The sequence below is a fragment of the Carassius gibelio genome, chromosome A16 (assembly GCF_023724105.1).
Source record: "Carassius gibelio isolate Cgi1373 ecotype wild population from Czech Republic chromosome A16, carGib1.2-hapl.c, whole genome shotgun sequence".
Classification (NCBI taxonomy): domain Eukaryota; kingdom Metazoa; phylum Chordata; class Actinopteri; order Cypriniformes; family Cyprinidae; genus Carassius; species Carassius gibelio.
In genome coordinates this window covers 11491886-11517181 of record NC_068386.1, presented here as the reverse complement: position 1 = coordinate 11517181, position 25296 = coordinate 11491886, and the positions used below count along the sequence as shown (strand labels likewise).

Here is a 25296-nt window from a genome sequence, read left to right as displayed (position 1 = left end):
GATAAAAAGTGTTACGCGCTAGCTTTATTACCTTTAAGCTCGTCTAGGGGAACTAGGCATAGCAGTAACAAAGTTTTGGAGAGAGAGAAAGAGCACAGGTCCTTCTTATCTCTAGTCCCAGTAACACATCCCAAAACTAGTAAACTTAGAAAAAGTATTTATTGAATCTAAAGAAAAAGGAGAAGAGGAAACAAACTTCAGGAGGGGGCAAAGGCCAACAAAACAAACAAAAAGGTTTCTAACTCAGTTTTAACCATAACTTACCTAAACATTAAAACAAAGAGTAAATAAATAACAAATAAATTTCCCTTTCTCCCTAACTACCCATAACCAGGAGAAAAGCAGATTCAAACAAAAATGGCACCCACCTCCCTACAGGTTTCCTTAAAAGAAAACCTTAAGTTCTAAACAAAACCATACATCTCAAACTATATCTACAATTGCCCCAATAGTTAACAGATTTCCACAACATAAGATGACGCTATCTGGAACAAGGAGAAAAGAAGTCCATGTGGCAAGTTGGCATCTGCAACCCTCTCTCTCCCTCTCTCTTTGTTGTGAGATGGTGCTGGCTTTATATGCTGACATTCTCCCGACTGCAGCCAATCAATGGAGCTGAGGTTAATGGGCAGCAAATCAACGACAGGTGATCCCAATCACCAGCATGAGCATGGTGGCAGTAGACATGAGGAGAGACAAAAACAGACCACAAAGCACATTAAATGATTACAAATAAAATAAGTCTTAGGACGCAACACCCCCAACATTAAATTTTTACAACCCACAGATTGTAAAATAAACTACTCCTAGAACACCCATAGGAGTGCAATTCAAACCTGACTTGGTTAACCAACCCACTTAAGTCTCCACATCTGCAGTTCTAGAAAGTGCATCCGCCACCACATTGTCTTTTCCACGGATGTGTTGGAGGTTAAGGTTATACTCCTGGATAATTAAGGCCCAGCGCATCAGACGCTGATTGGAGTTGGACATGCGGGAGAGAAAAATCAGTGGGTTATGGTCAGTGTATACGTCAATAGGTTTGGCACTACTTCCCAAATAAACCTCGAAATGCTGAAGAGCTAGAAGCAAAGCAAGGGCCTCTTTTTCAATTGTACTATAGCGTTGCTGGCATTTCGAGAACTTTTTGGAGAAGTAGCAGATAGGGTGGTCAATTCCATGGGAGTCCTCCTGCAGCAGAACTCCCCCAGCACCAGTACCACTGGCATCCACTTGGAGTTTGAAAGGCAGATCAAAGTTAGGGGCAGACAACACTGGAGCATAACAAAGAAGATCTTTTGCGGCCTTAAAAGCATGATCACACTCAGGGTTCCACTTAAAACTCTTTGTAGTACTGAGAAGGTCTGTGAGGGGTGACACGACAGTGGAGAAATTACAACAAAATCCCCGATAGTACCCACTCATACCCAAGAACCGGCGTAACTCACGCTTGTTACGGGGTGTAGGAAACTCAAGTATGGCAGCAACCTTGGCCTCAACAGGCTTGACACAACCCTGGCCAACTTGTTTCCCCAGATAGGTTACCACAGCTTTTCCGATCTCACATTTGGCAAGATTCAAGGTTAAGGAGGCAGCCGCCAGGCGACTGAATACTAACTTCAAAGTTTTGACGTGATCTTCCCAAGTTTTTGAATAGATGACCAAGTCATCTAAGTACGCATCACAATTTGGCACTCCTGTCAAAACCACCTGCATAAGGCGCTGGAAGGTGGCAGGAGCATTTCTCATACCGAAAGCTAACACCTCATATTGCAGGAAGTGTTCAGGCGTGACAAATGCAGAGATCTCAGATGCCCTTGAAGTTAGGGGGACTTGCCAATAACCCTTTAACAGGTCTAGTTTAGTGACAAACCTAGCAGAGCCTACCCGGTCAACACAGTCTTCCAGTCTAGGCAGAGGGAAAGAATCGGGTTTCGTTAAGGAATTAACCTTACGATAGTCGGTACAGAAACGATAAGAGCCGTCAGATTTGGGCACTAACAAACAGGGCGAACTCCATGGACTTTGACTGTGCACTGCTATTCTATGCTGCAGCATGTACTCCACCTCAGATCTCATTATGTCACGCTTTTTAGGGTTTACTCTATAAGGATGTTGCTTAACTGGAAGAGATTCACACACAATATCATGTTTTAACATGGTTGTTCTACCGGGCACGTCAGAAAAGATTGAAGGATAGTCCTGAACCATTCGAATAATCTGCCCACTCTGTTCTTTTGTCAGGTGTACAAGAAAGCTCTGCAGGTCACTCAATATGGCAGAGTTTTGAAGCCGTTTAGCTACAACTTGCACATCCTTCCCAACAGGTTCATCCTCTGGAATCACACCAGCAGAAGCAACAGCCACAGATGGAACAAGGGAAGAAACACATTTCTCACCACGCACAATAAACTGCTTCAACATATTTATATGGCATACACGGGTCTTTCGCCTGCGGTCAGGAGTGTGAATGACATAATTGGTGTCACTGAGCTTCTCTTTGACTTCATAAGGACCCGAGAATTTAGCTTGGAACACAGAACCCGGATCAGGCAAGAGAACAAGAACACTATCACCCGGTTGAAAACTACGACTCATGCTTCTCTTATCATAGCGGGTCTTCATTTTTGACTGGGCTATAACCAAGTGTTCTCGAGCAAGTTCGCAGGCCTTATGCAATCGCTCACGAACAGTGCTGACATAGTCAAGTACAGTCACAGGAGATGAAGCTTTAGCTAATAATTGCTCACTTAGCAACTTCAAAGGACCACGCACAGTGTGCCCAAAAACAAGGTCAGCGGGGCTAAACCCAATACTCTCTTGCTCTGCTTCACGGACAGCAAACAGAAGGTATGGAAGACCCTCAGCCCAATCCTTCCCACTGGCTAAGCAATAAGAGCGCAACATGGATTTAAGGGTTTGATGAAATCTTTCAAGTGCGCCCTGCGACTCAGGGTGGTACGCACTTGAGAGCTGATGTTTAATCCCTAATTCAGCAAGGGTCTGAGTGAATGCCTTTGATGTAAAGTTAGACCCTTGATCAGTTTGCACAACACGAGGCAAACCAAAGGTAGTGCAAAACTTCACCAACTCTTTAATTACCACTTGGGCTCTAATTGAACGTAAAGGTATCGCTTCTGGGAAACGTGTCGCGGTACACATGATGGTCAAAATGTATTCGTGTCCTGACTTGGATTTTGGTACAGGACCAACACAATCGACAAGGAGTCGCTCAAAAGGTTCTCTCATAACTGGTATCGGCTGCAAAGGGGCAACTGGTATATTTATATTGGGCTTCCCAGCCAATTGGCATACAGGACACGATCTACAAAACTTAGACACATCTGATTTTAATCCAGGCCAATAAAAGTACCGGGAAACTCGACGAAAGGTTTTTGTGACACCCAAATGCCCTGATAGCACATGTTCATGACCCAGTTTTAACACCTGCTCTCGATAATCAGCTGGCAATACAATTTGGTTCGATTCATGTGAATCCTTGTGAGTTTCATGCCTCCACTTACGCATGAGCACTGTATCTTCAAAGAAATAAGCTACCTTAGCATTAGCCACTTGGCTCAGGGGGACAGCAGCTTCAATACATTTCACTAATGAAAGGTCTAACTTCTGTGCAACAGCCAATTGTTCCCTACCAACTTTTAAAGGAACTGTAACTGCGTTCTCGGAAATAGGGCAAACTTCTGCCTCTACTACCTTCTTATCCTCCACAAGTTCATCATGCGACACCAAAAACGATTCAGAGAGATCCACCATGTCTCTGAATTTAACCGACTGGGCACGTGTCACAGCGCATGCAGGGAAAGCTGCAGGAAATTGACGGGCTAGGTCAGGTTGATCACACAATTTAGGGGTATGGACCACAATTGGTCGGGGAAAAACTTCGCCGCCAGCTAAGTCATTTCCTAGAATCACACCCACTCCCTCGACAGGTAACTGAGAACGTACACCAAGTTTTACAGTACCGGTTACAAGGTCTGATTTCAAGTAGACATTGTGAAGAGGAACATTTATACACTGCATTCCAATTCCACGTATAAGCACGTCTGTACCAGAATAAGTCTCGGTAGACCGGGGCAATAATTCTTCTAAGATAAATGACTGAACTGACCCAGTGTCTCGCAAAATGGTGACGGGTTTACACTCAGAGTCAACTGAGACAGACACTGAACCAGTCAGTAAGAAAGGTTGATAGGACAGAGCGGTCATATGGCTTTCCTCACATATGGGGTGTACGAGTGCAACACTTTTAGATTTGGAAGCGGAGTTCTTTTGCTTCCACGCCTTACAGTCAGAAATTAAATGACTGCTGTCGAGACAGTAAAAACAAACTCGTTTATCATTTGAAGCATTCCTACGGCGCGCACTTGATTGAGTCTCACCTTTGCCAATGCGTGAGAAAACACGTGTTGCTTCCCTATCAGATACTTCATAAGTGGATGGGGGCACATTAACACGACGTGCGGGGGAAAACACAGTCCGATGGGTCAACACAAACTCATCGGCAAAAACCGCGGCATCGAAAAGGTTTGCAACTTTCTGCTCATTTAAATGGACAACAACATTCTCTGGAATAGAACGTTTGAAGTCCTCCAGCAAGAGCAGCTCTTGAAGCTGATCAAGAGTCATGATCCCACTGGAAAGACACCATTTCTCGAAAAGGGTTTTCTTCTCCCTTGCGAACTCAACAAACGTCTGTTTGGCTGTTTTCAAATGTGACCTAAATTTTTGACGGTATGCCTCAGGCACTAACTCGAACGCTCGTAGAACAGCAGATTTCACTATATCATAATCAAGGGACTGATCTATTGGTAAAGCAGAGCAAACCTCTTGCGCTTTACCAGAAAGACTGCACTGCAATAGCAGAGCCCACACATCTTTCGGCCACCGCAATTTTGTAGCAATCCGTTCAAAAGCAACAAAATACGAATCAACTTCCGCTTCTCTAAATGGTGGTACAAGTTTAAGATACCTGCCAACATCAAAATCTGTCTCAGAAGTCGCATTATCCGTAACTTGAGGTACAAAAACAGCAGGTGAAGCGACAGGCGAAACAGCAGAAGGGAGTCTAGAGCGAGGCATAGGAATCGGTTTTTGATTTAACTCCTGAGCACGCAAATCTAATTGACGCATCTTAATGTCCCTTTCTGCTTGTGCCTCTATAGTACGAAGCCTGATCTTTTGCTCTTCACAATCCTGCCTTTTTATCTCAAGATCTAACTCCTTCAACTTGACAGCTAACATAGCTTCACTCAGAGACTCAGCTGCCAGCTGAGGAAAAACCTCACCTGATACAGCCTCTGCAGTGTTCCCAGGTTGTTCCTCAGTACTGACAGCAGAGTAATCTGGTAAAACTCCATCATCAACCAACTTTCCCCGCAAGCAATCTTTAATTACTTTTTTTGTACCCTGCCTTGGAACCTCAACATTAAAGAAGTCTGCAATCAACAGCAAATCTGCCCTTCTGCAGCCCTCAAAAACTTCTATGGTAGGAGAAAGAGTAAATGACAACAAGTCAAATTCCATAATTCTCACTACCACAGGAGCCTTTCCTCACCAAAAGGAAAACAGCCAAACAGAAGGGGGAGAAAAAAAAAAAAAAACGAGCAGATACTTACAATACAACGCGGTACTCTCACATCCCGGACGAGCCCCCACTTGTTATGCGCTAGCTTTATTACCTTTAAGCTCGTCTAGGGGAACTAGGCATAGCAGTAACAAAGTTTTGGAGAGAGAGAAAGAGCACAGGTCCTTCTTATCTCTAGTCCCAGTAACACATCCCAAAACTAGTAAACTTAGAAAAAGTATTTATTGAATCTAAAGAAAAAGGAGAAGAGGAAACAAACTTCAGGAGGGGGCAAAGGCCAACAAAACAAACAAAAAGGTTTCTAACTCAGTTTTAACCATAACTTACCTAAACATTAAAACAAAGAGTAAATAAATAACAAATAAATTTCCCTTTCTCCCTAACTACCCATAACCAGGAGAAAAGCAGATTCAAACAAAAATGGCACCCACCTCCCTACAGGTTTCCTTAAAAGAAAACCTTAAGTTCTAAACAAAACCATACATCTCAAACTATATCTACAATTGCCCCAATAGTTAACAGATTTCCACAACATAAGATGACGCTATCTGGAACAAGGAGAAAAGAAGTCCATGTGGCAAGTTGGCATCTGCAACCCTCTCTCTCCCTCTCTCTTTGTTGTGAGATGGTGCTGGCTTTATATGCTGACATTCTCCCGACTGCAGCCAATCAATGGAGCTGAGGTTAATGGGCAGCAAATCAACGACAGGTGATCCCAATCACCAGCATGAGCATGGTGGCAGTAGACATGAGGAGAGACAAAAACAGACCACAAAGCACATTAAATGATTACAAATAAAATAAGTCTTAGGACGCAACAAAAGGAAATTACCATATTTGGATCTGACAGCATTGTACAGTGAAGAGAGAGCTTTCCAGCCGTGCCTGTGATGAAAGAGAGCAGACAGAGATCGCGGATTGGCAGGATGATTTACAACGCTAACTTTTGTTGAATTTATGCGAAATCTACAGACGCAAACAGACAAAGTGTAATAAAATAAAGACCTAAATGTGTATTTCAGACTTTTTTTTCACCATCTCGCATTAACATATAAAAAAAAAAAAAAAAAAAAAGTTTCTGTAAATCATCTCGCGACCCCCCGCTCCCCACTCCCCTCGCTTTGGGAACTACTGGGTTAGACCTTCTGACATTTGCCACTGGCTCTGATGTTTCTTTAGTGGCTAAACATAAAATATAATTTGTTTTGGGTAAATCTAACAGGTAATCTTTGGTCTTTATTCAATTAATATATTAATATGTAAAAGAGGCAATACTGTTTGATATAATATTTTGTTTTATTGTAATGTAGGATTATATAGGCCTACACATTTCGTTTTAAATGTGGTGTTTGATATCATATTTCACCTTTTTGGTAATATACAGTGAGGGAAAATTGCAGTAGCCAAGGCGAGCGGACTGATGTTATCAAGTACGCTGCTGTTTGCAGAATTACCGGACTTGCGTCGTCCCGTCCGTGGGAGATCACACTCCTGAGTCGAACTTGCAAAGTCCGAACTACCGAGGATGCAAGTCGGAAATTTGCATACTTTGTATTGAGAAACGTAGACAGACCTACATCACCAGACTATTTGCCTAATCTTCACGGTACTTTTGACCGCGGTGGAAAAGCAGAAAGCAACAGGTCTGGGGGTAAATAAGTTCCTGTGAAAAATTTGTACAATTGTTCCAGGTAATTTCGGTGGAAACGCGGCATATGGGACCAAAGTTGCTGCAGACACAACCCCACGCCGGAGCTTTTTCCAAAAGAATTCTGCACACAAGCTCTACATTAAGTATGGAAACCTTTTCATATATAAGTAAAGTTCCAATAACCTGTTGTTTTCAAGTCAACTGTCTTTTCTGAAGAACAATCATGATTTCACCAAGAACAAATCTCAAGATTTGCCCTTTCCTGGCCTCAAAATCTCAGAAGGGCTTTGGTGGGAGTGTGGGAAATGCAAAGGCCATGGGTCTGTAAAACTGCAACGTCAGTGAGTTTCCAATGGGAGGGACAAAAAAAACATTTAGGGCACAAATCACGCTCTGGCACTGAGAATGTTACGGGTTGAGGAGGACATCTGGACACTCTGGTTTCTCACAAAGAGTAACTTATATGGATACATGTTGTAGATGGGGAGGGGGGAATGAAACCTCCCTATGTTAAAATCAAGCTGGAAAGCTGCCATTAGTGAGACAAAATACACAAACATCTTCAACATAACACACCTGGGCCAAAATCAGGAGGACACAATTGCTAGAACAACAAAAATTATTGACTGGTCATCAGCCTGCTAAGATCGGTTTCCTTTTTGACTCACTTTAATTTTATTTATTTTCTAGAGAAATAATTATATATTCAGGTTTGGGAGGTGGAACAAAATGTAATATCATTGAAGAACATACATCATAACCATGCAGAAATACATTAATATGCATGTTGGCCATGTCCCCCATAAATGGTATAGAAGTTACATTGTACATGGCATCATATTATATTGGCTCATATATAAGGTTGTCAAAAATACAAAAATGGCTTGTGATCGTTTTGAAAACAAACCCACAAACTAATCAGATTTTTTTTTTAAACGGGGAATGTCATGGTTTTTCAGCAAAAGTGTTCTTAATTAATTTATGGAGTTACAGTATAGCTGTATTAATTTATGGAGTTACATTAAAGCTGTTTTTCCAGCTTTTTGCAAATATAAATACAAATTAACTTAAAGAAATAACTTTTGTAAATTATCTTTAGACATTTTTATAAGAAACAAAAACTATTTCATATTTTATAGATAGAAATAAAATGTTTTTTTAAGACAAAGTCAGAAATCAGATTTAATGGTAAATAACACCTATTTTTTAAACACTTATAAAAATACATTGAAAATAAATAATGAAATAATAAAATAATAAATAAAATAATAAATAAAATAAATTGATATATATTTTTTTTAATTTTCAGCAGTCATTACTCCAGTCTTCAGTATCATATGATCCTTCAAGAAATCTCGCCGGTCTCGAGTCCCACGTAGGAGATGGAAGGATATAAAACTGGAGCGACGATAGTGAAGGACGAGAGAGGACCAGGCCTGGATTTTAGTTTATGTTTTGCTTTTTATTTGTGCGCATCAGTCGTCCGTGAGGGGCTGGTGCGCTGTTTTGTGTTTATTTGGAATTATTAAAATGTCATTTGGATTGTGCGCCGGTTCCCGCCTCCTTCTTTGGGATGAATACTCAGTGTTTATTATTACACTTATTATTAGATAACATTTTTGTGGAAACAAAATGATTCTTTGACAGAACAGAAAATTCAAAAGAACAGTATTTATATGAAATAGAAATCTTTTGTAACATAAAATGTCTTTACTGTCACTTTTAACCAATTTAATATGCCGCAGCTGAATAAAACTATTAATTTCTTTAAAAAAAAAAAAGTTTCATACTGTACTAAGTTACTTAATTACTTACTTGTTATTTAAATATTATATAAGTGATTACATTTGAGTTTGGGCTCTGTTGTTAACTGTAACCTTATAGTAGGTCTAATGCAAAAAGGGCTCACTTAGAGAATAAACCAAGTTAGATTTTTATCCCTTAGAAATTTTTAATCGTAACTGAGTTTATCTAAAGAAAGAGCAATTCTAAAAATAAATGTTGTTTTCCCCTTGATGTACTGAACCGTCATGTTTGTGTACTGTTACACCCCTAATGTTAACTTTTTTTAATAAAATTGTGTATGGAGAATGATATCTGACTCTGACTTTCCAAACTAATTTAAAATTCTTCAGAATATGAACATAAAGATTTTACACAGGATATGAGCAAAGATTTGTTTCGTTTCCCCTATTTGTGCACCATCATATACAAAAACAGCACAGTGTAACCATAAAATTGGGAAGAGGTTTTGATTTTCCAGGATTTCTTAGTTCCACATATGAGGTGTGGGCAGAGAAAACTTCAGTTACTCCATCACATCTTTTCATATCCCCTTTCCCAGAAAACATACAGTCAGAAAAGGATTCCCATAGCAGGAACAGCTGCATACATGTGGCCTTTTAACCAAACAGACCAAATAACAGAACAAACACTGTTCTATTTAAAATACTTGAGTTGATGTCTACAGACGAATATCACGGTTAAAACCCATTATAAAGCATGGATTAGCCTGGACATTATTTAAAATAACTCCGATTGAAGAAATTCATTTACAACTAGGATGGCTTGAGGGTGAGTAAATCATGGGGTAATTTTTCATTTTTTGGGTGAACGATCCCTTTAATACCAGGCGTAAATGGGGCTATAGAGAATTGAGTGTGGGCTCTTTTGATGAGTTCCAGTAAATAGACCCCTAGCAACCCCATAGTAAACTTGCTAAAAAACCCTTAGAACCTGAATAGCAGTGCATTGACAACATCCAAGGATTGTGTCATTGGATTTTACACAAGACTGCTAGATTTTTCTTCATTAAATGCGGTTTTTAAAATTTAAGTTTTATTCCAAAATACTGTCTATATTGCTTTACGTTTTTGTGTTTATTTTCTGTGAATATCTAGACTGAACTCTGATTACGTTCACTGATCTGGAATAAGTCATGGTTTAACACAAGCTCTGGCTTGTGCCTGCTCAAGAGTTGTTTGAAGGGTCAGAGGAAATGATTTCAGATTGCGGCACTGACTTCTCGAGTGGCAGCTGAAGGGGCTTAGGCAAAGACAAACAGGTTGCGTTTCTGTTAGCTCCTCTTGACCTTTACCCTTTAGCTGCGACTGTCTGTCTAGGACGGGAGATACAATGTTTCTCTGAATAACAGAGCGTTTTTAGAGATTACAACGGGATGAAAGATTTTTTTTAAGCACATTTCTTTTATTTCAGTGCAGGAGAACAGCATGTTTATTCTTCAGCTGGATGGATTGTTGGATGATTTTTCACTGATGGACATCTGAAAATGTTAAAGTACTTCTGGAAGAAGTTTTTAACAGTAATATTCGTCTGCAGACATCAACTCAAGTACCGTATTTTCCAGACTATAAGTCGCACTTTTTTCATAGTTTGTCTGGTCCTGCGACTTATAGTCAGTGCGACTTATTTATCAAAATTAATTTGACATGAACCGAGAGAAATGAACCAAGAGAAAACATTACCATCTTCAGCCGCGAGAGGGCGCTCTATGCTGCTCAGTGCTCCAGTAGCCTCTCACTGAAATCATATAGCGCCGTCTCGCGGCAGTAGATGGTAATTTTTTTCTCTTGGTTCTTGGTTCTAAATGAATGCAACTTATAGTCCAGTGCGACTTATATATGTTTTTTTCCTCATCATGACGTATTTTTGGACTGGTGCGACTTATACTCAGGTGTGACTTATAGTCCAAAAAATACGGTATTTTACAGTATTAGAACAGTGCTTGTTCTGTTATTTGGTCTGGTTGGTTAAAAGGCCACATGTATACAGCTGTTCCTGGTATGGGAATCCTTTTCTGATTGTCCTTTTTTTAGGAAAGGTGATATGGAAATAACGGAATAACTGAAACTGTATTCATCTGAAAGAAGAATGTCATATACACCTAGGATGGCTTGAGGGTGAGTAAATGTAAATTTTTGGGTGAACTATCCCTTAAACCTGAATTCTCTCTGATCTCATTTCTGAAATTTGACAGTGACCTGGGAACAAATCGAACCACATTTAATGAAGGTGTTAATGTAAATTTGTTTGCAAACGCATCAATCCAAACACACCGTTTTTCTGCCTCTATTTTTTATATATTTATTCATATCACAACTTTGGATCAACATATAAACCTACAAAACTGTCAAATACTATCTTTAATATTGCAATAGTATTATTATATTAGTTAATAGGACCACAAGTTGTTATTGCTGCCTAAAACATTTGATGTGTCTGCTGAACTGAACTGAATAAATTATGTTAACTAACCACATAAAATGCATTATATCTTTAGTATACTACTGCCATATGATAACAGAATACTTCCCAATTTTAACATTGAAACAAGCATTTTCTGTAAAGAACGCATTTCCGGTCTACAAATGAATTGAGGCACCACAAAATTATAATGTATATAGCATGAAAATTGATATTCATTGACATTTGCTTTAAATTAAATTAATACTGTTTTTAAAATTAACTTTAAGTGAGCATTCGATGATGGAAAAGGTAAATGCAAAACTACTTCCAGTTAACAATAAATCTACATATTCGCTAATACTAGCTGATAACTAATATAGTACCGATAGATCGTGAATGCTTAGATGATTTCACTGCAGCTTTCCACGTGCCAGGTTGATCATAGTCTAAGATAGTCAAGGACATGAATAAACATCAGGGCCTTTACTTTGACAAAGAGTCATCAGATGTCAGTAAGAGGTGATGTCTTCTCTTTACAATTTTCTGGAGGGTGAGGTGTGATGGGTCTCTGGTGTTAAAAAAAACTTAATTCTCAAAAGGTATTTAATGAAAGAAGTGGACCCCACACACAAACACAGGTTCTACCATCCAAACACTCAAAGGAACTCACTCTCTCTCAAACACACACACACACACACACACACACACACACACACACACACACACACACACAGAGACTTCACAGAAACAGCTGACGTTTCAATAGGCAACAGGTGACAGGCTACAGGTGGGAAGGGCACAATCTCTTTAACCCTGTACATCCCCTCAACCCCCAACACAGCCCGTCCTCATCCAGATTTTTTTACACTCCGAATCACACACACACATATAGGCACACCTGTTAGTACCACACAGAAACTGTGATAAACCCTTCCTCCACTGCAGGTTATTTATTTTTGATAACGGACTCCCCGTTTCTCCTCAGTTTCCTCAGTAAGTCTCCTTGTTCTGTCCGAGTCTTTGATGACCTCATAATTTTTTTTCACTGTGTGTGCAGAAAGCAAAATATTCAGATGGCAACAGAGTCATGTGGGTCTGACATGCCAGCCTTGTGAAGGATTTTATATTTTTTATTCAATAACTGAAAACTGTTTTTGTTTTCTTTAAAATGTAATTTGGTCCTTATAATCAGGCAAGAAAATAAAAAGTAAAAATGTACCAGAGCAGAGGCAAACAGGCTATGTTTTGCTAGGTATGCATTAGGGCTGCAACTAACGATTATTTTGATAATCGATTAATCTGTCGATTATTTTTATGATTAATCGATTAATCGGTTTATGTACTTATATTTTAGTTTTTTCCATTTTTTCCCCAAGTAAATTATTAATAAAGGGTCTTTATCATTCAGCATAGATTTTTAAGAGATTTTAACCATTTTGCATTGTCATATCCTCATCAAAAATATACCTGGAGTTGTTTTATTATGTTAGTAATCCTTTGTCGAACTCTTCTGCAATCAAAACACTGACCCATACTCTAGCAAAATTCACAAGATTTCAAATATTGTTTTCACCATGGCAGTCCTTAGAGCTCCTAAAGTAGTTTAACATCCCAAACAAAGCTTAAGGAATCTTTGAGAACATATTTTCACGAAGTATAAGGATAAAACAGAATAAAATTGCAGTGCATTGTATTTTATTATTTACTGGGAAAAAGCTTTATAGCTTATGCTGTGAAATTGTAAACAATCCTTCGAAAAAAAGTGCCAATGGCATGAAACCTGAATGGAACTCACAATTTAAAGTAAAATCCATCAGAAGGTTGTCCAGAAAAAAAAAATTGGGACACACACAAAAAACCTGCTGTGTGAAAAAGAGCAGTGAATACTTAGAAAAGAAGTGCATTTTAAATATACTCAAACATTTACCTCTCTCATTCAGTCATAATTAGGCTGCAAGTCTGAATTATGAACTAGTAAATGACAAACTGATCACATAACGTGTTTGTAAAGCTTTAAATGTTAACTGTTAAAAAGCAATGTTATCAGCTTTTACGACTAAACATTTGCAAACAACCTTGTACTGGAGAATCTGCACAAATAAAATTCTTAGGGGCCGTTCACATATCGCACCTAAAAACGCGTGGAAAACGCTAGTCGCGCCGCTTTCTCCTTCTTTCCAAAGCGCTCGGGTAGAAGCGCCCCTTAGGCGTCTGCCTTTTCTAAGCAACCATGACGTGCCCTCTCCATGAAGACCCGGAAATTTCAGCAAAGGATAAATGGATGCAGTGTGGACGCGCCTGGAAAAACGGGCGCATCGCACCGCGTGCGTGTCCCGACCGTGTCGCTTCCATTATGAGAGTGCATACTGCGCACCTACATAGGAAATAACGAACTTGAGCACGCAAAAGACACGATATGTGAACGGCCCCTTAAACAGTTCAGTAGTGCAGAGTTTACAGGTTACTCTTCATTTTGAAGGCTCAAAGTAAAATACTCCCACTTCCCGCTGAATGCTGCAGAGACGCTGTTCGGGAAGCACGTGACATAAAACGAGGCCAGCTATTGGCTATTCGCTACTTCACCTGCTGTACTGGCTGAGTAAAACCTCCGGTGGCTCATTACTGCCACACTTTGGTCACCGCAGATTTGAAATATGCACGAAATGAGCCGCTTATGGCAAATAAAATTTATTTAGCGACGAATCGATTACTAAATTAGTTGACAACTATTTTAATAATCGATTTTAATCGATTAAATCGATTCGTTGTTTCAGCTCTAGTATGCATCAATATGGAATACATGGCTGATACCACAAATTGCTGCAACTACACAAACTAGCTGGGGACCATTTTCAGGCGCTGCGTAATATCACTGCGTCTGTTGCATCCATGGTACACAGCAAAGTTCCTTGAATATTATTGAAAATCGCAACTTTTCAATTTCCGTCGGTCTTAGTACACTGTGTATCTACAGAACTGTCAAGTTTTAAGTAGGAAAAATATAGAAAAATTTTGGTCATTTTTAAACGAGATGCTAACGGACTAATTAGATTCAATGATCTATAGTAAGCTAAGTTGAAAGTTCTACCGTGAGACCCGGAGATCGGCTGAATGGATTCGAAAATGTTAAAGCACAACTGTTTAACTCTAGGGGAGTTGGAAAATGAACCTTTTTTTTTTTTTTTTAAGTGGAGTGTTTGGCTGCATTTGCTCTCTGAAGTGCTGTGTCGTCTTTTATTGGACTTCTTCCTCGGGGGGCAGAATTACATTCTTGCGCCACAGCATAACACTGGTCAAACAGCGTTATGGCAGGATCTTATATTAGGTCATATGAGATCAAATGACTATTCAACGACTAAAATATTTTGTTGTCAATTTTTTATTGCCAACTGTCGATAATGATAACAGAACACAGCTCTAAGTCAAATGTCCTAAAACGTTTATATTTAAATATTTAAAAACCCAAACAAAGTAAACAGACAACACGAGACATACATCTACGAAATCTAGCCTTTTTAAGAGATCTGTAACATTCTGGTAAAGCACTTGATAAAGACTTGCAAAGCAGAAGAAGGAGAAGAAAAAAAGAAAAGTGCTGCCTGCTGCCCTCAAGATGGACTGTAGGAGTGCTTATGTAGCATCTGAATAATATAAACATTGGCTGTAATCCCAAGAAGAAAGCATGTAGTGGTTAAGATTTGCAAAATCCTTGCTGAAGACAGATCATGGAAACGAGGTGTAAACAGTCTCGTGTAAGCATGTGTGCAAGACAAAAGAGAGAGACAACTAAGAAAAATACATATTTCATTAATCAATTAAATCCAACTCACCAAAAAAAAAAAAACTACTATTTTATAGACCTCTACAAATAATATCCAATTGCTGGATCTGATTGGCCAACAGGGCCTTGTTGTTCCAAGTGCACAATTGCTTTCAGAGCGCCATCTCAGAGTAGCGTGCATATTCACATGAGTAAACACTCACAAACACTCATACACACGCACACCAAGTGTGTCACATTGGAAGTAGGAAGAGGGGATTTTTTTTCTCCCTGTCCCTCCTCCCGCTCTGGCATATTTCCCAGCTCTCCATACTGCTGCCTGCATCTCCTGTGAGGAGAAGAGGCCAGCCAGCAATCTTCCATTAAAATATGGCGGAGATCGGCCATACTAAGCCTCAAAAGCGAAGGAGACAATGTGTGCAGATGGCCCTAGACAAGAACCACAGCTGTACCGCCATAGAACTGCAGCGCCCCATGAGAGAACGAGACAGCAGCAAGTAAAATAGCAGAATAACAAGAAATACAGCTGCAAGCAGCAATTTCCGAGGCCATATGCACACCATCTATATTGAACTGTACTCAAATGTAAACTAAATTACAAAGTTACGAGAGTGAATAAATATTTTCAGATTTGACCATTAGTTGGTGCTGTAAACAAACTGCTTTGTTGTCTTTAATCCACGATGGCGATAAAATGCGGACAATGATTGTTGTCCAATTAACGTTGCTGGACGAAAGGTCAAGGTCCAGTAGTACGGCTTCAGTAAAAACAGCTGGTAAAATTTTCGTCAAACACAAAAAATAAAAATTTCTTGGAATATTCTATTCGCCATTGTATATTAATGATCTGATTCCAGCAATTATTGAAAACTTTTACCCACAGGTTAATTTCTTACGATTTGTTGTTCGTACATTGATCTCGCTCCTTTTGCCATTTGTTGATGATGACGTAAGATACTATGGTAGTTTTAAGAAATAAGGGTGGTATGGAACACTTTCCCATTAGTCTGTCTAAAATTAAAGTGCTTAGCCCCAAACTACAATAAGGGAGAATGAGAGAAATGAGAGATGAAGGAGTGCACAGTTTCGACACTTGGCTTCAGTGCTTGGTTTTAGCTTTGCGGGAGTAATGGCCAACCCTTTCTCTCAAACCACTGTTACCCCATTAGTCCGTCTATTATCCGACACATGCAACGCTAGGTTGTGCGATTGTGCCGTCTTTGTGTGCTTATTTTTAAAAGCATTTTGCATTCCATTCATTTGCTGCAGGTTAAAGGCAGTGTTTACCAAGAACTGCACAATACAGGCCATTAATGCTGAAGCAAAAGACCTATGAATATGAATAATATATAAAAAGTTGAATATCATTCAGTAAGGACTGAACTCATATGTTAAATGATCCACAATGCTGCTCCAGATTGTGCTGTTAATTAGATTTGTTAGAACTGCACAAAAATTTACAACGATTTGTATGGACATACATTTTTACTAAATGCAAAATGAGTGTGAGTTAACGGGATAACTCCACCCAAAAAAAAGAAAAAAAAAAAGAAAATAATGTCATTGTTTACTCCCCTCATTTTGTTCCAAACCTGTATGATGTTCTTTCTTCAAAATAACACAAAGGAAGATATTCTGAGAAAAAGCTTTTTTATTTTATTTTGTCCATACAGTGGAAGTCAACCAAAACTGTTTGGTTATCAACATTCTTCAAAATAACTTCTTTTGTGTTCCATAGAAGAATAAAAAGCATACAGGTTTTGAATGAAATGAGGAGGAGTATATGATGACAGAATTTTCATTTTCAGTCGAGCTAATCTCTATGTTAGGTCATATATCATTAGTAAGCCAGTTACTGACAGGAAGAACAGAGGAAGAGTTCCTGTTATCTCTGTCTTTATAAGAACATGGGATTGAAATCATTAGGATCTTATTCTATCTTCTCCTACATCCCGCTGCAGAATCAGGTACAAGGTTGCAGTAAATGACTTTGTGCGTGTTCCCAAGAGAGATATCTGTGTTGGGTATGCACAGGTTACACTAGACGAGACCTGACAAGATGACAGTGAGTTCTCTGCTTTGTTCTGGAAGGAAAAAGCACACAGAGTCAGACAGTGACAGAGAGCTGATGGGTAAATTAGAAGCTATTTGGGGAAAAAACATATTATTGTTTTTTGTCCATGCAATGAAAGTCAAGAACATTGGACTTTGTTGACTTCAAATGTATGGGCAAAATATCTTCTATTGTGTTCTACAGAAGAAAGAAAGTCATACAGGTTTGGAACAACATGAGGGTGAGCAAATAATGACAATTTTTCAGGTGAACTATCACTTTAAGGACAGCAATGTATTCAGTAAACAAAAAAAAAAAAAGGATCTTCATGAGATAAATATATTGTATGTGAATATCAAAACAGCATTTAGGTCATGGCTGTTGGTTTTATGCAAGTGGATTTCTCATCCACTAACACTTACATTCAGCAGGAAATACAGAAGGGGAAAAAAACATAATCTGGATAAATTGATGACTGAACACCACCATCATACAAGAGCCACAAAACCCACACATATGCACACAGAAAGGAGAAGCCATTCACCATATTTAGAAGCTAACTTATAATGCATAGATTACTCCAAAACTAAAAATAAACAGAATTAGATTTTTCAGGTTCTCATTTGTTTTCATTTTCACCGCACGCCTGGAATGAGGTCACCACACATCATTTTAGCTCGGGGGGGATTTTAAGGAATTCAGCACTACTGATGATGGCATATTTTGAGCTGAACTGAATAAGCCTGATTCACGATATGGAAATCAGTTTTTGTGGCGACTACGTGAAAATGTCTAAGCGTGACAGATGTCTGAGCTGCCTGCATTCATTAATCAAGCATCCGCGTGTTAACCAGCATAAAAGGCAGCAATTTCGTCATTTACCTAATAATGCATTCAGTGTTTGGCATGATAAAACGATTAAAAGATGTTCACATGAGAACCAATTATTTATGCTTATGTCTTACTACAAAAAGAAAAAAATGGTGTGTTCTATGGTGTGGTTAAGAATACTGTGAAAGCATTTGTGCTCCAATTACTTCTCATGCGGTGAAATGGAAACAGAAAATATGATACAGAAATATGATATTCACATATGCGTTAAAGAGACACTAAAGGTTAAACTTGGGGGCTCTTCAAGCAGTAAGAGCAAGAATGGTGGTCTGTCTTTTTAACCCATATGTTTGTGTGAATGCATGAGTGGTGGTCTTTATAAGGGATACAGCTGCTCTCTCCTCAGTAAGATGACACCGGTACTTCAGCCCTGAGGTAACCACACTGTTCTCTAGACCTTGTTTGGACTTCAAAATCTAGTCCAGAAACCTTTAACCTTCCAAGTCAGTCTTGCAAATTCATGCCGTCTGAAGGACACTGGAACTTGGATGAGGTCTCAACAAAAATACTAAAAGAATAAACTAAAAAATTAGAATTTCATATAAACTTATTCACTAATTTATAAGCATTTTGTAATAACCGTCATTAATAATCATTATTACATTAAATAAAACTACCTGAAGAGTTGTCACGAAACGTCATGTTGTTTTTATTTAGTGATGCACTGATGTCAAAATTCCGGCAAATAATTATTTTCACGTCATGGCCGATAACAAATAAATTATACATTTATTTTTAACTGTAAATTTGATTTAAAATCAAATCAAATTATAAATTATAATAAAAAATAACTAATTTTAAATGCTACACGTGAATTTAGGCATCACAATATTATAATGTTAAGTATGAAAACTAGATATTAATTTTGTGACTTGTTAAAATATATAACTATTGGCTTGATACCTTTTATTATTCACATTCAAGCAAATATATAGATTAACTTAAGTATATAAATATATATAAAAGCACTTTATTTATTGATGGATTTATTTATTTTCATGTTTAAAAAAAATCACATTTAATATGTGCAGTATATATATATATATATATATATATATATATATATATATATATATATATATATATATATATATATATATATAGTGTGCATGTGTGTAGTTTGTGTGTGGGTGTGCGCATATACACACGTATTCACACAGCTGACTTGTTAACCAGAAAAAAAAACATTTTACGTTTAAATGTTTATTGAAATAAAAAAAGGAACACGCATCAGCTTCCTCTCAAGTCTGAGATACCAAAGCACAATTTAAAAGCCTAAACATTCCAAAAGCTCATTTTAAAAACATGAAACTCTGACTGCTTGTCAAAACCCCTAAAGCCCGGCCAGTCTCGTCTCCTCTCCAGCAGAAAAAGGTTGCCCTCATCTTCAGTGGTTTCTTTCATACTGCTCATTACATTAATTGATGTTTAACCCCTAGATCAGCTGATGACGGCTCAATTAAGAGCTTGCTGGGGGAGAGATTAACACAGGGAAGGAGGGTTTCAGCCCTTCAGCGTGCCCTACTCCACCAACCGCACAGCCAGTAAGGACACTGAAGCCATTTTGAATTGGAAAGTGAAGGGAAGCCCCCCCCTCCTCCTCATAAAACGTAATTTAATCAGCAGCACTATGACCTTAAAGTAGATTTGTTTCCAATCAGATGCTGGCCAATATCACATGCCACTGATCAAGGACAAAATAATTACTGAGTGCAGAAAGTGTTTTGTAATAAATGTCTTCTGTCACCATTTACACTCCTTCATGTCGTTCCAAACTTGTATGTTGTCCATAACACAAAAGAAGATGCATATGATGTGCCAGTGTTGTGTTTTTTCTTTTTTCTTTATACAGTTAAAGTCAATGGGGTCCAGTGTTGTTTTTGTATCTTCATTTGTATTCCTTCATTTATGTATTTCAGTCATAAAGGTTTGGAACAACATGAATGGGAGTAAATGACAGAAATTGTATGTGAGCTATTCCTTTAAACTCACCCGTATTTGACCAAAAAATAAATAAAAAAAATAAAAGAAACCTGTGGACCACAGATGGATGTCTGGGTAAAGTCCACAGCAAGCATTTTTGTAAATGGAAAATGGATTAAACATTTGACCAGAGGATATTTCACAAATTTCACAATGAGAACAAAGTGAAGACCTGCTTTACAGGCGACAGAAGACCTTTGACACATGTGAGAGCACATGTAATAAAATCCACACATCAAATACAAGACAGCCAGATAGGCATCTAATAAAAACAGTGGTAGCATGGTCATAAATCTGTTTATGTGGAAAACCAGATAAGAAACCCTGGATGAACAGTCATTATTTTGACTTCATGGTGATGAAAACATCACTATAGATGATCAGGATGAAGACATAACACTATTTTTGTTCTGTCATGTTTTGCAGCATCCTGACCTGCTTCAATGGGTTTCACGTTCAGTCACAACAAAAGCATTTTCTGAACTGCATCCGCTTAATCATTTCCATGCAACAAACTTCCCAACAGCAAACAGCGCTTTTTCACAAAATGAATGTGATTGTTTGCAGGATGCTAGTTATTTTCTGAAAACTTTTTTTTTTTAAGAATTTCAAAACAGCAGTGGTAGGTTTATAATGTGTGAAATAATCTTTTCTCTCTGACAGTTTTTGATACCCCAGGTGGGAGGTTTTGGAGGTACAGAGCTGCCACCCTGCTGGGAATCATGACAGCACAGTACCTCTCTGCATGACCTCAACATTCAGCTCATTATGAGATTCAGCCTATAATAAGAGCTGGAATTCTGAAGAAACCAATCAAAAGCTTTGTACACACACACACACACACATTACACAGCAAAGCATCTAGGACAGACGCACTTCACACTTACAACTCAGCCAGTGGAAACTTCAAACTAACATATTTATGAGAGACTAAAGTCACACTTTTACAACTTGTTAAAATTACATTTCTTCTCTAAATGCCTTAGGACAGGGGTTTTCAAACTGTGCTCCGAGGACCTTCAGGAGGTCAGATAGGATTTCAATGACCAAAAAAATTATAAATGCAATAAATTATTATTGTTGTTAAATGTACCAAAACTGCCATTATATGACATTATATCATAAGCTCAATAATGAATATTTCATTAATGATTCCTATGAATGACACAATTTCAATTTTATAGAAAAAAAAATGAATCAGTGCAAATGAAATATTTTCATAATAATACTGAATCTTTTGTCTTTAGCACAATGCTAAAATTATTATTATAATAAAAGGCAATTATTTTGTTTTACAAAGTATTTAACAGTTACTCGTATCCATAATATCATAATTATTATTTTGATTGATATATCAGGAAGAGGGTTTCTTTGCAAGGGGGATCATCGTGTTTGGCTGTCCTTGGCATCAAAAGTTTACTTTAGAGCCAGCAAATGTGCACAAATAAATTTTTTAAGAGTACGAATACACCAAAAACACATGTTGTTATTGCATAACAGAAAGAGAGAGGGTGGTGTCGCAGAACTGCGTAGGTTAAACCAAACTTTTGTTTAGAGTCCATGAGCAGGATCAACCAAACTTGAGTCATAAGTGGCTTGAGTGCTAAAAAAAAATAACATTCAGACTACTCCACACAAACACCCTTCAAAATACACAGTATCGGTAATTAACACATAACATGTTATACCTCATAACACATGCTGTGCTGTAGCGCGATACGCAGTGAGCCGAAGTGTGTGACGGCATCAAAATCATGTTGACATTTCAGACATCGACTAAATCTGACAGCTCGTCAGAAGCACCACAACAATGAACAGCGTTTATATCAGCCCATTGAGTCACGATTTACAATAATACACTAACTTTAAGGTAGATAATTATTTTAAAAGTACCGCAATTGTGATGGGTTATATCTTATGCCCTTGTCACCAATTGGTTATTAAAAGCCTAGTCTGAACCTCCGTATCTCACTAGCTTCGATTACAGTCGCGACTCTTACACCCTTTGATGCAATAAAAAGACACATACAACAAATGACCAGTGTATGTTTGCTTACTGAAGCGAACTAGCCTTCATTTTAATATTTTTTTTAAAATAAATTCAGAGAGGTGATGGCAATAATTCGCCACTGTAAGAGCTTCAGCTAACGTTAGACTGGACGAACGACTTACCGGAGCAGCTACAAGATCCACATCTGTGCGATAAACACCAGGTTTCTTACGGTCCGATACGTGAAAGAAGTGTAATAAAGCTCAACCCAGGCAAGAATATAAAAAACACCGAGCAGATATCAGTAATTACATCTGAAATCCTTAACCCCTGTTTAGGGTTATTATTTAGCCCGTACAGTCAAAAGCCTCCATGTACAAAGTGTCCTATCCACCATGACTGGCAATGCATTATGATTGACAAATAATATGGCCAATCAGAGATGAGCTTTGCTTGTTTCGTCCAATAGAGTTAAAGTATGGTCACTTCTGCGTAGAAGCAGAAATGTGGGCGGGGCTGATATGCAATAGGAAGAGATCACGCTGATGTATTCATCCGCCTCCCCATCTTTAGTGAAAAGATCCTGTAAAATTCCCCTCCGTGTTTACATGTGAGAACTGGAATGTAATAATTACACGCAATTGTATTTTATATTTGAAATACTTTTAATATATAAATGTCCTGAAAGTTAACCTTTAAGCATGGTGTTGTATTGCACTCGCGCGCTATAATAAAAACGTTGTATTATTTATCAGATCAGATGTGCAGGGTTCAGTAGGATACGTCAGCAAGTACGTTTTTTCAAAACACATAATACGTCAATCAATCATAAGTAGAATTTCATTCATGTCTTTTATTCGTAACTCGCTTAACCACGAGGAAATATTTGATATAAAAAACAGCCTATTTTGGGCAAAATATTAAAAACAGTGTTTGACCTGGCTAACTTAATGGTTCATGGTAGTACAGTTTTGCTCAATCCAATAAAAGCATGGAGAGCCCTACTTTACGTGGAGGAATATGGTGTTTACAGAGGGAATGGTGGTGATGCATACAGAGAAAAATGAAAATGTTCGAGTACACTAGGTAAGTTTGAAGGCAGCTGAAACGGAAATAGTTTAACTGATCAATCTGAAAATCAGCGCCACGGGTTTTGAAATAACACAAGAAGCAAAAAAATAAATAAAAGGCCGAGGTCTTATTCAAAGATTTTGATTGACGAGAATGCTCTTGCGACACTCAGATCAGAGCTGCGTGCGTCACTGCGATGGAGGAAAAAAAAAAAATTCTGCGTTTTATTTGAGATTTAATACATGCAGCCAAAATACTCTTGAGGAAATTATCACATAAATCATCGAGCAATGTGTAAAATGTCTTTATTATTATTTATTATTATTATTATTATTTATTTTACTTCATTTTAGTTTACTTTAGTTTTTGAATTTAGTCAAAAGCAGCTATTTCATATTTAATAAGTCACTCGAATGAGTTGCAAACGTCATCAATAAGTGAAAAACAATATGTTGTATTTAACTTAATTATAAAGAGAAAAAAACATTGATTTACTTAAAAGATGCAACAGGAATGTAGCCCATTGCACAGGCCTACCTGTGGAGGAGAGAGATTACTCTGTTTTATTCCTTATGTAAGGAGCTTATGCACTGGGGTTTTGTGGAAGAACATTTATACAAACAGATGGACACCCTGTTGCCCTCTCTCAGATCACTCGCTTCCTACACTCAGCCTGCGCACTCAACAGAATGCCATTGAGCCACGAAACCTTCACTGCAGGCAAAAACAATCATGAAAGTGGGGCTGCAATGACAGAGATGACTCAGACAAGCCCTCTGATCTTGGAGCAGTTATTGACCGAACACTTTGGGCAGTTATGAGAGAGGAAAAATGTCAGATTACATTTTATTCATATTGGTGTGCATAACAAAACGCTGTGCAGTAAATTCTGGATCCGTATGTACTGTATAAAAGGTGTTAAACTTTAAATTAGTTTAATATTCAGCACAGGTGATGTTTCCTTGTTTAATAGTCATTATGGGTCTGCAGTGCCTGCGTGCTCAAACACGTGTTTCAAAACAGCTGCTTTCAGAGCTGAGAGGAGCTGGAAATGACACTTTACGGATGGATTCTCTTCTCATATCCTTCTCTTTTCCCCCCACTCACACGCTTTCGTTGACACACAGATGCACCTGCAGATGCACATTTGCTTCTTTCTCTCCATGCATTGGTCTCTATCTGCCTTATTCTCTCTCTTTCTCTTTTCCTTTATTTCTGAACGTATTAATCCAGATGAAAGGTGTGTGGGTGAAAATTTTCTGCAGTGACCCGCTGATCTGCTGCACTTGGCTTCCGTAGCATCCTGTCTGCTGCCTAGCAACTCTCTGTAGCTATGGCAACAAAGCCAACAAACCCTCCTGCCTCTATCAAACGTACCCCCTCAATGAGCTGCTATAAGTATGGCAATCAGGAACAGACAAGAATTCAGTAAGTGGAAAAGCTTAGATTTGTTTTTTTTTTTCATAAAAAAACTAATAATTCTTAAGTGTCTAGATGTCTCTCATGTTCAAATCGCTACTGTAAAGAAATGCAGCATCATGTATGACGAGGCTGTGTTATGTAATTACTGTAATATCGTGCTGGATCTGTCCGCTACATGGTTAACCACTGGATCCTCCTATAAACTGTAGTGGGAAAGGGCATCTCAGGAACCGCACTCCAGTGGTTTGAGTCTTATCTCTCAGAAAGTTCCTTCAAATTATCTTGTAGAAGTAGTAGGTGTCCAACTCGCAACATCTACAGTAATTACTGGAGTGCCTCAGGGCTCTGTTCTTGGACCACTTCACTTCTCTGTCTACATGGCATCATTAGGTTCTGCCATTCAGAAACATGGCTTTTCATATCACTGCCATGCTGATGACACTCAGCTCTACCTCTCATTCCATCCTGATGATCTGATGATAGCTGTTCGCACATGTCTAACAGACATTTCTTTCTGGATGAGGGACCATCACCTTCAACTCAACCTTTTTGAGATCCAGTTAGGCACATCAACCATAACTCATTCAATAACAGCCAGTAATCTTGGTGTTATAATTGATGATCAGCTGACTTTGTCAGACCA

At 38.4% G+C, this 25296-nt stretch overlaps 1 protein-coding gene across 9 annotated transcripts in view; it reads right to left on the bottom strand.

Annotated features, from left to right (window-relative positions):
- Positions 1-22578, bottom strand: part of LOC128030614 (myocyte-specific enhancer factor 2D homolog) — a 66286-nt gene extending 43708 nt beyond the window's left edge. For 4 of the 9 annotated variants that reach the window (XM_052618376.1, XM_052618380.1, XM_052618381.1 and 1 more), the window contains exon 1: positions 22343-22577. The gene's annotated coding sequence lies outside the window, so the exon portion shown is untranslated. Of the gene's footprint in view, positions 1-22342 lie in introns of all 9 variants that reach the window. The other 5 variants (XM_052618374.1, XM_052618377.1, XM_052618384.1 and 2 more) reach the window with 3 other exon arrangements.
- Between the last annotated feature and the right edge of the window lie 2718 nt (positions 22579-25296).